The sequence below is a fragment of the Mus pahari genome, chromosome 11 (genome assembly GCF_900095145.1).
Source record: "Mus pahari chromosome 11, PAHARI_EIJ_v1.1, whole genome shotgun sequence".
Taxonomy (NCBI): Eukaryota; Metazoa; Chordata; class Mammalia; order Rodentia; family Muridae; genus Mus; species Mus pahari.
In genome coordinates this window covers 21970835-21984609 of record NC_034600.1, presented here as the reverse complement: position 1 = coordinate 21984609, position 13775 = coordinate 21970835, and positions in this window count along the sequence as shown.

The following is a 13775-nucleotide window of genomic DNA, read 5'->3' as shown; positions in this document are numbered from 1 at the left end:
CAATCAACCAACCAGCCAATCAACCAACCAGCCAATCAACCAACCAGCCAATCAACCAACCAGCCAATCAACCAACCAGCCAATCAACCAACCAGTCAAACAAACCAAAAACCACAACCCAAACCCCAAAGATCCAAACCAACAAAACAAACAAACAAAATCACCACCAGCAGCAGCAGCAGCAGCAGCAGCAACAACAACAACAACAAAACAAATAAGAACACAGGAATAACATGTGCTTGTGAAAGTGTGACATTGCAAAGTGTGTATGTTATGTACGAAGATCAACTTGGGGTTTCCCTACCTTCTACTGAGATAAATGGTTAGCCCAATGCCAAGTGGAATTACAATTTTTCTTTTTAGAAAAATGTCCTAGTATCTGTTGGTGAGCATGTATTTAATTATTACGTGGAGCTCTAGTCTGCACAGGTGAGCACAGAGCGTCCACGTGCCGGGCAGGAGGGTACAAAGATGAGCAAGAGATGTGGATTGGAGCTGCGGTTCAGTGGGAGATTGCCTACCTGGCATTTACAAGACCTATGTGATATATGTTCAGTAGTTGTGTGAGGACATTGTGGGAGGAAATAAAAATTATAACCCAACAATATACAATAAGGATCCAGGTTAGAGTTGTCCGTTCCATTGTCTGCAGAGCGGAGCTATGGGTTGAGTTCCTCTGTTGGGAAAGGACATCCCTGAACTTCATGAAGAGTTTGATATCCTTTATCTTTGTTGATTCTGTATCTTTTAATTTGTATTGAAAACCTAGATCTTTCTGCTTCTGGAAGTTCATGATGAACACCCCATCCTACCTATTGCTGCCACAAGCCAAACCAACCAAACCAAACCAGACCAGACCAAACCAGACCAAACCAAACCAAACCATACCAAACCAAACAAAACCAAACAAAACCACAACAAAACAACAACAAAACAATACAAAAACTTGGAAAAAAGAGAAATCACCCCCAAACTAGCAAAACCCCAAAACTTAACAATAGATAGAATCCAGCTCTTACAATATAACATGGAAAGCAACCAAAGTTAATTCCTCTGAAGAAATACTGTCCCCGGCGGTTACTGTGACAAAACGAAGACAGTAGCAGCGTGCCCCTGCTCAGGTTTAGAATTGATATACAAAGACTTTAGGATCGAGGAACTAACAATAGAGGGACTGCTGCTGTGAAACCAGATGCAGGACGTCATGGAAGGCACTGGAAAAATGTGTCTTGTTTGAGGGTAAGGGGGCTTTGTCTACAAGTAGGCTCGGTAAAGCAATGGGGGTGGGCAAGGACTCAGTACAGCCTAGAGCCCTCAAGGGTACTTAAGATAAACATGATTGAGACAAGACAAAGAAGATAAAGGAGAGGGCACAAAATATAGGAGAAGGGAAAGACTTAAATTTTCCTTTATTCAAAGTTATTCCTTAATCCCTGGGTTATAGGGCTTCTTCACATTGCCCCAGCAAACATCCCTTCACTTCCCTGTTGACAGAATATGTTCCCCATTGCACCACTAGAGGTCGCTGAAGAACCACTGATCAGTGTCTGAAGCTGGCTAGATAACCGGTTTCAATCAAGCAGGAAATACTTATTTTTCCAAACATGAACAGTCCCACAGTCACAGAAGAGCCAAGGCCTAAGCCTTAAGTTTCAAAGATTAAAACATGAATATAGCTATCACAGCACGCAACTACCTACACACTGTGAAGCTGGCTTTGTAAGTTTTAAAAAAGATGTCCCTGGCTGAGTTGAGAGTAGAAATTTCGCTGTTGGGCTGAAGAAATGGCTCAGTAGGTTAAGAGCTTGCTACAAAAAAAAGAGAGGCCCTGAGTTCAGGTTCCTAGAACACGTGTAGAGTTGGATACAGACGCTCCTGTCTGTAACCCAGAACTCCTACAGCAACATGGGATGTGGAGACAGAAGAATACTTGGAGATTACCTGGAGACTTGGGGTGGGTGGGTGGGTGGGTGGTGGTGGGTCCAGCTGCCTTGTCATCTATAGTGGTAAGCATCAAATAGTCTGCATCATAAACAAGGTGGACGGTAAGGCTGACACTCAAGGCTGTCCTGAGACACACATATCATCTACACTTGAGCACATGCGTGCACATGAACACATATACCTGGGGGTACAAGGGTTGGGTGGAGAGGAATAATCTCAAAATTTTGTAGAATAATAACAACATTGTTATACTCAGAAAAAACCAAACCCAACCTTTTTATGTAGCATTCATTTAGGCTGTGTGTGTGTGTGTGTGAGAGAGAGAGAGAGAGAGAGAGAGAGAGAGGTGTATATGTGTGTGTGAACTAATGTTAACATACGCTATTAACCTAGGACTTCATACCTGTTGGGCAAGCAATTGAACTACATTCCCAGCTCCTTTCCAAACATTTTATTTTGAGCCAGGTTTTTTAAATATGTTGCTCAGGCTGGCTTTGAACCACCTCTGTAGCCGGGGTAGACCTTGCATTTGTAGTCCCCCTGCCTCAGCCTCCTGAGTAGTACCACCAAGCACCACTTGGTGTACATATCCATTTTTATCCTAGTGTAGATGATGTCCTGGGGTTAGCGGGAGACAAGGAGGAGGCAGCACAGGGGCATGAGGCCAAGCGCATGTGCTCTGCAGCCATTTGGACGTCTCACCTCTGTGTTCCTCATTGTGCTCTTAGGAAGTGCTATGGGTATTACAGCCAGCTTTGAGGTAAACAAACAAACAAACAAACAAACCAACCCAAGGGAGAAAAGAAACAAAACCAAACCCCCACCTGCCGTTGGTGTCCCCAAGCCCTCCCTTTCCAGACAGTGACTTTGCTGGGACCTTGGTACTGGCACCTCTGGAGTACTTAATGTGAATGTATTTTGGGCGTGACTGACATTTTTGATGGCATTAACTTTGATAAGGGCAAACTTCAACAGTCTATTGTTTTGACTACTCTTAGTTACTTGTAGCAAATCACTGAAGTCCAGGACACAATGGAATCCCCTCTTAATGTCCAAGCCATTAGCTGGGTGAAATTTTTTGCTTTGATTATGTTTCAGTTTTATCAAAAGAATTTTGCGTGCTCTTTCCTGATGCGCATTTATTTTTCCTGCCCTTACCCATCATTCAAAACACTCATTATAAGTCTAGCACTTTGTACTTTCCCTGGCGGGTCCACGAACACAACGACAGGCAGGAAACAGGACATAGATCTTAGGTTAAAGCAGTTTGAAAATGTCAGATGAATAAGTAAGGGAGAAATGAAGTTCTTTTTCTCAGTTTGTCTGAATGCAGCTGCCTGTTAAGGTTTTGTCAGGGAAAATACTCCCTGATAACTCACCTGCTTTCTTTTCTACTTAAAAAATCGCAGCTAATGATTTGAAAACCATTGGCATAGGGTGCTAGGGTAGAACACATGAAAAGCAATGTGTTCACCGTCTCTTTAATTTAACCCATTCGGCAGCAGAGAGCACATCCTTCACCAGGCAGACCAGGAACCTCGTAAAGCTGCTGTGTTTTCGCAGAAGACATGGTGGAACTGATGGGACCAGCAGTGCTTGGTAAGTGTGTACACACTAGATATCAATGGCCTCGCAAGGAGTATGGCTCTCTCTCTCTCTCTCTCTCTCTCTCTCTCTCTCTCTCTCTCTCTCTCTCCCTTTTCTTGAAGACTTATAAGGCAATTAGGTGAACTGCAAAGATGTGGGGTGGGTGCCTGTCAAAGAAGCAAGAGTGAACTTGGCCTTTCAGGTGAAATGTGCGTAGGCTCTTACCACCTTCTTTCTGTTGATGCCTGTCCAGAGGTGAGTGTCTGCGGCTGAATGAGAAGCCATGGACTGCTTCTCATTCAGATGCAAATAGCATTTGTGGTTAGTGCTCAAGTTTTAAGAGTAACTTTGAACTTCTTCCTGTGTTTTGTTCAAAAGCACGTCTGTATTTATAATGACTAATCCAGTTGGCTTCTTTCTGTTTGGTGGGCATGGTCTTCTCCTGATGCCAGATCCTGTTTGCCTTGGAGAACTGTGCTTGTTCGTTCTTTAGTGGATTTGTCACTGTTTTCTTTGCTCTGATATTCTTCGTGTGTGTGTGTGTGTGTGTGTGTGTGTGTGTGTGTGTGCGCGCGCGCACGTGCGGGTGTAATTCCTAAACCACGACTGAAGCAGTGGGAAGCGATGTCCCTGAGCCTGAGACGTGAGCAGAGCAGGTGGGTCCTGAGATGATTTATATATTCATGTAGGGGGAGAGTAGACTATTAGAAAACTGCTGGGTACAGAGCAAGACTCGTGTAGGGTAACCAACTGAGACTTAGAAAAGAACCAAAGGGGTGATGGATCCAAAATCTAACAACTTCCTTTTAAAAAATAATTTTATAAATTTTGAGATTATAATAAAATCATGTCACTTTTCACCTATCCCTTCCCTCTTTCTAAGCTCCCTTGTGTAATCCCCTTCTTCAAACGATGGCCTCACTTTCTTTAACTGTTGTTATGTGTGTGTGTGTGTGTGTGTGTGTGTAATACGTATTTCTAAATGTAAAATAAAAGTACAACCTACACAGTTTGTATGATGCTATACACACACAGCTATATAAATGTGTGAGTTTAGGGCTGGCTGACCATTTGCTATGGGATAACGAGTTGGTGTGCTTTTCCCAGGGAAGACATTTTCTCCTGTTTTCAGCCTTCCTCAATTGCCAGAAGCTCTTTGTCTAGGATTGAAGCCTCTTTCCTCTCTTTCTCTCATGTTAGCATGTCTAGTGGTGCTGTCCTTTTCCAGGTCCTGTTTCGGTAGCCATGTTGTTGAGACATCATGGGTGTAGCTTCTCTGACATTTCTAGAAGACACACTTTCACAGCAAACTCTCTGCTCTTCTTGTTCTTACGATCTTCCCTTTCTCTCTTCTACAATGATTCCTGAGCCTAAGTGTAGGAGTTGTGTTGTACATGTATCCCCTGAGACTGAGCTCCCCAATTCTTCACCTTGGTCAGTTACGGTTTTCTGCAATAATCCCCATCTATTACAAAGAGAAATCTTTTTGACAAAGGTTGAGAACTGTGATTATCTGTGGGCACAAGGTTGAATGTTTAGAATGTAGTTAGGAATTATGCTGATTAAGAAAGTGGTGGCTGTTGATTCTCCTACAAGATCTATGGCTTTCCTAACCCTGGGTGGCTGGCTAGGTTTTTAGAACTAGGGATGATTTTCCTCTTGTTGCCTGGACCTTACATCCAATTAGAGAGCTCTTGATAACCACCAACGTATGAGTGCTTCTATTCCACCCTAAGCCATGCTGAGTGTTGTGGTTTGTAGGATTGTAAATAGCAGCTCCTTTCCTTTAGAAGCATTCATGGTGCTTCCGGTACCATGAACACAAGTTATCAGGGTGGAGACTCTCTAGTCAGGTCCAGCTCAGATCCTCGGGATCCTATGTCTGAAGTAAATGGTATTTTCATCAGTAGGGACTTATCTTACACCTCGGAGGGTTGGGAGGAGAGTCAAGTCTATGTATTGTTTTGGGAGCCTCTTTGACAGCCTTGAGCAACAACTGAGAAGAGGGTTTCTCATCCTGGTGTTGGATATTTTTCTACAACGTTCAGTCCTCAGATGTAGTTAGTTAGCAGTCACCAAATCCAATGAGTGTAGTAGGCATTGTAAGACCAGATTCTGGAGAAGCAGGAACCTGAGCAGCTGCCAGGTAACTAGTTATGGCTGTCATGAGAACGCTCATGTCAGGCTGTTATATCACTGTCCTATTTCACTTTTATTACTAGTTATGACTTAGGATCTCTCTCTCTGTGGCCTTTGCTTTGTTTTGTTGTGTTCCAGGGGACCTGGTACTTAGAAATCATCCAGAGTGAACACTATATCGTCCCCCTTTCCCTGTCGTAGGTTGCTCGTGATGAAGGGAGTTTGGAAACATGGGTGTTAAGAATCTAGCATCTTCAAAGATAATAACTTTTCTGTCTGGGTAGAATACATTTGCTGTGTGTGAAGGAAATTTCTTTGCCTGGAAGAGAGTGGTTTACATCTTTTGGAAGTTCAATTAAGAGCTGAGATGTTGTTTCAAGCTAGACTTCTTGTTTTGGATCCAAAAGTCTTGTCCAAAAGTCTTGTCAAGAGCCATGTTGATCTTAAGGTAGGCTTCAATTTGAGATTACTCTTCCTGGCGTCTCTTACACTTCCAACATAACCTGAGCCATGGATGATGCTGTGACTTCAGACCACCTCCCCTGTCCACCAGGGAATCTTCTTCTTAGTGTCTTTACTCAATTCATGACAGGCTTGGCCACAGAGAGCTGCTGTGTTGGGTTTTTTATTGACAAAGGGCCTCAAAACCTGACGTTTGAAGCTTTTAAAAAATTATTTCTGGGTCAAAAAGGATTCATTTGCTAAATGCAAACATAAAAATTATCATATCTTGTGTAGCAGTATTCTGGAATATATTCAATTTTTCATATATTAGAAGTTTTCAAATACGTAATTGGTCCAGAACTTGCTTAGCCTCTGAGAGGGCCTGAATTTACCACTAACTAACAGCCAGCTGTCGAGGTCCTGTAGGTTTTCCCTTGCTGCCAAATGACCCAGCTGGTTCCTATGCTTCTAGATCCTGAGAACAGATTAGCTTCACTATAATTCCTGATCTTCCTTACACGAACACTTCAAAGATGGGACTTGTAGCATCATCTTTCAGGCTTTTCCTGTTGGTAGGACACCAGAAACTTTTTAATATTTTACCAGTTGAAGGAGAACTGAGTCCCCAAACTTCTTCAAGGATAATTCAAAGCAAGGCTGTAGGAACAAACCAACCGTGTGTGTGTGTGTGTGTGTGTGTGTGTGTGTGTGTGCATGTAATCGGGGGTATATGTGTGTTTGTGTGTGGGGGGGTATATGTCAGTGTGTCATTTTAGTCTGTTTGTCTATCTGCCTTTGTGTATTCACACAGTCAATCCTAAACAGCCGTATGTAGCAGAAACTTACATATACACAGAACCAGCTCAGGTGGTGGGCTCTACTTGTAAATGAATCCTTGGATTTGCCTTCCCCTGGGCTGAAAGTACTGATGGTTATCTCTAAGAAATATCTCTGTTCCATTTCCATTTAGATTTGGAAGCTTGGGTCTCTAGAAGCTTCCAAAAGAAATGTCTAATTGGGCCAGCAAGGGAAGTCATTATACATGCTTCGTGCCTTTTGGTCACTATTTCCTTTAGAGAGCCAGGTTTGTGAATTGCAAGACATCTGGTACTTCAGTTTAGTATACACTTTGTTTAATTATTTCTAACTATAAAATTCTGTAAGTTTTTGGTAGAATTTTGGAAAGAATAGAAACATATACTACATACAGGCTAAGATATGCATAGATATGTTAAAGATGACAATTTTAAAAAGCATGCTACTGACTCTTGCTAATTATTTGTTTCTATGCATGAAAATTAGGCCATTAAACATATCAGCATAACATCAGAGTTCTCTGCTTGGTCATCTGCACCTGATTGCAGGGACTCTAAAATACAGTTGGGGACCTGTTTAGATGCCACCTTAATCTAAAAGTTTTCTAGTATATGTTTTGATCATTCTATTCTCTATTTTTATACTAAACAGTGATGGTTATCATTAACTGCTGACTTTGCATCTGTCCTTGTGCCAAATTCTTCAATGGTTCACTTACTTTAATATTTAACCTGTTTTGTATTTTTTTAAAAAAGCACTAGGTATTGCAAACAATGAAATATTACAGTGATATTGTTTCAGTCCCATTTTGCATGAGGAAAAGTTAAGGAATTTACTTCTTCAGGGTTGCACAATAGCAAGTGAGCCAGCCCTGCGTTCAAAAACCCTCTCCATTCAACCTTATAATCTTAAAATTTCTTGATTTCTTGCAGAGGCGAGGGCACATTCAGGTTAGGCAGGACATATCTGAGCACATGAAAGGACATTAAGCCATACCCCTTTGCTTTGATTTCAGCAGAAATATGTCCCCTGAATCAGGTGGTGACAAGCCTCATGGGGTGTTTGCTCTGGTGACAGGCTGTACATGCATGTGTGTGGCAGGCAGGCCTGTGAGGTCACATCCGAAAGCTGTCTGGGCTCATTTCAGCCCTTTGCAGTGTTGATTTAGATGAGGGGCAGAAGAGGCAACCCCCTCTTCTTTGGCTTAGAGTATTAGGGATCTGCAACTTCAAAAGCTGTTTGCAATTTTATATTCAAGTATCCTTGCCAAGGCGCTTGTCTTATCTTAAGTCAGTTGGCCAGGACTGCTCTGAGTAAGAGGCTGTTTCCTTCAGCTTGCAGGGAAGTTACAGGGGTGAGGAGGGAGTGGGTTGTGCAGGGGTGAGTGAGGCTGAGAGTATGACACCAGTGGGAGAGAGGAAGGCATGTGGGAGGGGTCCCTCTGGGTTGTGCGGGGAGAGGGGAGGGGAGACTCTGCAATGAGCCACCGACCTACTCTACCCCCATCCTGCTGAGCTGCCCAGTGAAGCCTGAGGTAGAGGAACTCAGGTCAGGTCTCAGGGGTGTGGCTTTCCAGTCCCCAGTCTTTGTTGGCCATGAACAATATGCTCACCCTCCGGGGCCAGCTTCTCCCCTTTTCTGTTTGCTCTAGGCTTGGTCTATATTTACTTTATATGCAGATTTTTCATCCAGAATATGTGGAATCTTCAGCCCTATTGATGGTGGAACCCTGTCCTGGGAGACAACTGAGGACAGACTTTCCTTTGATTTTTGCGCCTATCTTAATAATGTCTGCCATGAACAAAGGAGTAGAAGAAAGAGCTCTTAGGCTATATGTTTGCTTTCTCTGCTCGACTGGTTGTTTCTAAATCTGGCTGACCACTTAGATCACTCATAGAACTTGCTACAGACACCCTCATGTAACCCATTTTAACTCAGTTTGTGACGGGCGAGATCTGGGTAAGGACCGGGGATATTTCCAGTTTTAAGGAAAAACTTCCTTCCTGGTTATTTTTATATGTGTTTAAGTTTAAATCCCATTGCCCTTATTTAACGTTGGTCAAAGATTGAATCTCATGGAGTTGTGGGGTTTGGAATAGAATGCACAAGAGTTAAGCAAGTTTTTGTAGATTTGATCATAGGCCTGAGAAGTAAGGCGTGTGGTTTTCTGTGGGCAGCCTAACTCCTTACTCTTTAGACAGATTGATCTGCCCATTAGGCAGATATCACACCTGCATCTGTGGCAGATCCCTTTTCATCTTGGCTTAGACAGTCAACATTACCCCCACCAACAAACAGAGCCACCTTCTGATGCTCATTTCCTATTCTCCCTCTCTGTTTTGAATCAACATTAGGTTGCCATCATTGATTTCATGAATAATGAAAAACAACAACAACAACAACAACAAAAAGTTAGATCTGCGACAACTAAGTGGGTTGTGAAATTCTGCTTAATAGTGAATTGTTTTCATGTAAACTTTTGGTGTAAGCCAAACCCACAAGCAGAGCACTCTAATCATTCCTGTGCTTTTCCATGTTGCTGGGGGAGTCACTAATATTCCATCTTGGACAATCATGGCTACACATGGAAGAGGTACAGGCCAGGAGGAAATCTCTGCCAGGCAAGTAGCATTTTCACTGATAAACCTTGGGAAGGGAAGACATTCGTGAGCTTCCTTTGAAGCTTCAATTCCTTCTCATTCAAGAGTCAAGGGAAAGAGCATGAGCTCTGGTTTTGCTTTCTGACATTCATTTGGTCAGAAGATGGGATCTGCAAATCCTGGAGCTCTGCAGGTTCTTGAACCTGGGCCCCAGTCCTAATACAGGCCCTCTTAGAATTCTTGGGAAAGGTTGCAACCACTGATGAACTGGACTACTACATATGTGGTCACCTAGGGATTCTATAGGCAGAGTGGATGCTGGGCTGCTTCAGGGCTCACACAGGAGAAATGGATCAGAGATAACAACATACAGTGACGACTGTATGCTTCTTGATTATTACCAAAGCACAGGGTACAGTAAGTCTTTCCCTTTTATCTGAAGCTGAGGTCCCTGAATCCTGGTGTAAACCCACGGCCTTTTTTTTTCCTTGCCACATCCCTCTCCTTCTTCGCCATTCTAACAGGATGCAAACTGAAAACCTATGTCACAAATCTAGCCCTCATATGTTCTTAGTCTGCTTAGTGTAGCACTTGAAAAGTGAGGTGGTCTATGGGTCCCTGTGTTCTTACACCAAGTATCTTTCTCATTCATAATGTCTGGTCACTGACGTCATGGTACCTGAAGAACTGAAGCTTTGTTTTTAGCTAAAAATCTTCATTTTACGCAACTCTAATGTTCGTGTCTCCGAGGTGGAATCTATAGTTTTTAGATCCCCTAGAAAGGGTGAATCCACTGTAGCAAGTGTATACTCACATCACAAGCACTGCTGGGCTTGCACTGACCATTTTTGAGAATTTCATTTTTGTTTTATTTTATTATGTTTTCTTGTAGCATGGGAGTAGGAGGAAACACAGGTGTGTATTCACAAGAAGACAAAGGGACACCCATGATTGATGGCCATAGTAAGTCCTGACAGATTTGTAGTCGATATTGTTTGTCAAGAGAAGCTTGTGTGAGAAAAGAAGTGTCATCAACCACCTGAAGTCTCATTCTTCAAGACCTGGCCTCAGAGGTAGAACCAGGGCCAGAGCCAAATGCTTGTCTGGCTTAATTGGAAAAATCACTCCAGATGAGGGAGAGAGGCTGACAGTTAATCATTGCAGGGAGGACTTTGTGTGTCTTACAAGGTTGGTACAAGCACGGAAGCGATTGGCTTTAACTTTCTCTATTTAAGGGCCACTGGAAGGCTTGAAACCCCAGAAAATACACAAGAGCATGGTAGCTTCAGATTCATATGCACTTGCAAAAGGCTACCTGGCCTGCTACTTCATTGTCGCCTGTCACCTTTGCCCCTATTCCTCTGTCTTCCTGAAACCAGGAGTAGTTTTGTCATTGTCACGAAGGGAGGAGGGGAATCTGACACTGTTTTTTTTCTCTCTGTATGTGAAGACCTGTCTAGGTAGAGCCAGTCATGGACACTTTCAGCCATTTTTTGAAGGGCACAAAGACTTTAGTCACTTTTTGGACATTTGTTTATCTATCAGTATTTCTGATTCTTAAAAGGTGTGGCTTGAAGAGCACTGTGGCTTCTTATGCACAAGGACTTCAAGGACTCCTAGATCTGGTGGGGTAGAAAGTTTGGAAATGGAAGTGGGTTACTAGCTGTTTGAGCTTTCAAGAGCCTGCTGTGTCTGGGCTGTCACCAAGGATGCTGGGCATGTGGGTGCAATTCAGGCATGGGTTTTTCATGTAATTTTCAGCTTCTTGTTTGGCCTCAGGCATTTCCCTCTAAATGGTCCATTTGGCTCCCAAGGCTTCAGCCAGCTAGTGGTAAACTTGGTGTTGTCTTTTAGTGACACATGAGGTTGGTGACATTTATGAAGAGGATGTGGTTCTGAGTACTACATTATTTCAGACTTGCCCAAACCATTCACTTGGCCTAACAGTTGTTTGAAAGGAATATATATATATATATATATATATATATATATATATATATATATTCCAGCTATTCTCTGGTCAGTCAGGCATGGGAGGGCTGCCATACACCTATACACCTTCCACTCATCCCTGGGTGGGCATTCCTCTATCCCACTCTTCAGAGGGTGACCAAGGGGCAGCCCTACCTGGGATTCCCAGAACTACCTTGCTAAAGCCCCTGGGTTATAGGAGAGAGGGATGAGGGAAGAGGTTCCCAACACCTTCAAGAGTGCGCACAGTGCTCTTGACTGGAGCACAGGAAGGCCTTCTAACGGGAGATTAGAAACAGCTCATTAGGAGAAAGTCTGTCCCATCCTCCAAGTGCAGTGGGCCTCGATGAACAGAGACATTCTATGGTTTTAGAGCTTTATTATAGAAATTCAGGGGGAAAGAGAGAAGGTAGAAAGACACACACACACACACACACACACACACACACACACAGAGAGAGAGAGGAAAGGCTAGAGAGAAAGAGAGTAAGAGGGAGAGAGGAGAGAAGAGGAGAGAGGAGAAGACAAAGAGGAAGGAGAGAGGAGAGAGGAGTGAGAGAAGAGAGATGTAAGAGAGCAAAGGAGTGAGAGCTAAGAGAGCGAGGTGGGGCTGAACAGCCCTTTTATGGTCTTCACTGTTGCTAGGTAACTGGGGAGGAATTTAGCCTGAAGGTCAGAAGCTTGGGCCATTGCCTGTGTGACTTCTAGCCATGCTTCTCTTGTCGGGGCTGTTGGGGGTGGTAACTTAGACAGGAGCTAGAGTTCCAGGAGCATGAGGGAATGCCTACCATGTCATGAAGGTGAATTATCACCATTTCCGGGGTTCAGACCTCAGCTCAACTGGAGACCAGCCTGTAGTGCATAAGTGCATAGCCCAATGCCCCCCCATATATATATATATATATATATATATATATATATATATATATATATGGTAAACATAGAATAAAATAGATTTATATTACTTCAACTTTTGAATGTGAAGAGACTTTATTGTTTCTATTACAATATTTCAAACATGTGTAAAATATAATCATATTAGAGTAGTTGGTTTGGGTTATGCCTGCTAATTCTGTAATTTTAAAAGTATAGTTTATTAACTTCCTCAGCCCAGCTATCCTAGATTATTGTAGGAAAATTGCTTTAATTAGTTTGTAGGCATGAGAGAGGACTAACTTCGAAGGTATTCTGAAGGAGCAGTCAGGGCTGTCATCACTACAGCTTTATATGGTGAATGTGTAAATCTCTCAAAACCAAAACAGTCATCTAGCATGGGAACACATGTCCATCAACATGCAAGTCGCCAAGCTGGCCTGGGACACATGCCCATCAAACACACAAAAACTCACTTTGATTAAATTCAGTGGGGATTCATTTAGACTCTCCCACTGGTTAGGTGAGGGAGTAGCTACTGTGCCTGTTACAAGGAAGAGTGAACTGTCACTAAAAGATATAAGAATATTTAAATGAGTCTAGTTGTATGGGGTTCTTAACACCACTTAGTTTATTTTCTTCTTTAATTTTAGCCTGTTCTTTGTGAAGATCACATAGCCGTCTGACATAAGAAGTATTTAGGGTCTTTTAGAGGATGCCCAGTAAGGGAATAAAAAGACCTGTATGGCTTTTGTTGCTTGAATTTTAGGCATACAACTTTTAATTTTTCATTGAGGAGGCACTGTTGCACTCCCTAGCTGTGTATCATAGTCTTGGAAACACATTTTCTCAGTTTATTTCTAAAAGTGCAAAAAAAAAAAATAGCTAAAATGCCATTTTTCTCATCTGCCCATGCCCCAAATTGGGTTTTATATGAATTTTCCTTTTTTTTCCCTTTTGGAATAAACACCCAATTGTTCCTTTTAGGACCTATCACTCTAGAGTCACTAAATGTGGGCTTGCTTAAAAACAAGATATGCACAACCAACTTCATTTCCTTTCTTGATAGAGTCGGGAGCCTGGTAGGGAGGGGAAATGCCACAGCTGAGCCATGTCTGGGTTTCAGGAAGACGTGTGCTACGTGTCTTATGATGTCCTCATGGGAAGATGAAGATAAGGGGATTTGAGGGACAGCTGAAGTAGGAGACTCGTGGCTGACAGAACACTGTCAGGCCAAGAATATTTACTAGAGAAGCCATGGAGTTCTGCTTGTGGGCTCCCCTCGTTCAGATCTTGACTTGAGGTTTGGACAATAGAGGGAAAATGTCTAAGAAGTCAGACGATTAAAGGTTTCATCTGTAGCCTGGCCAGCAGTTACACTTTCTGGGTTAAAAAGACAGA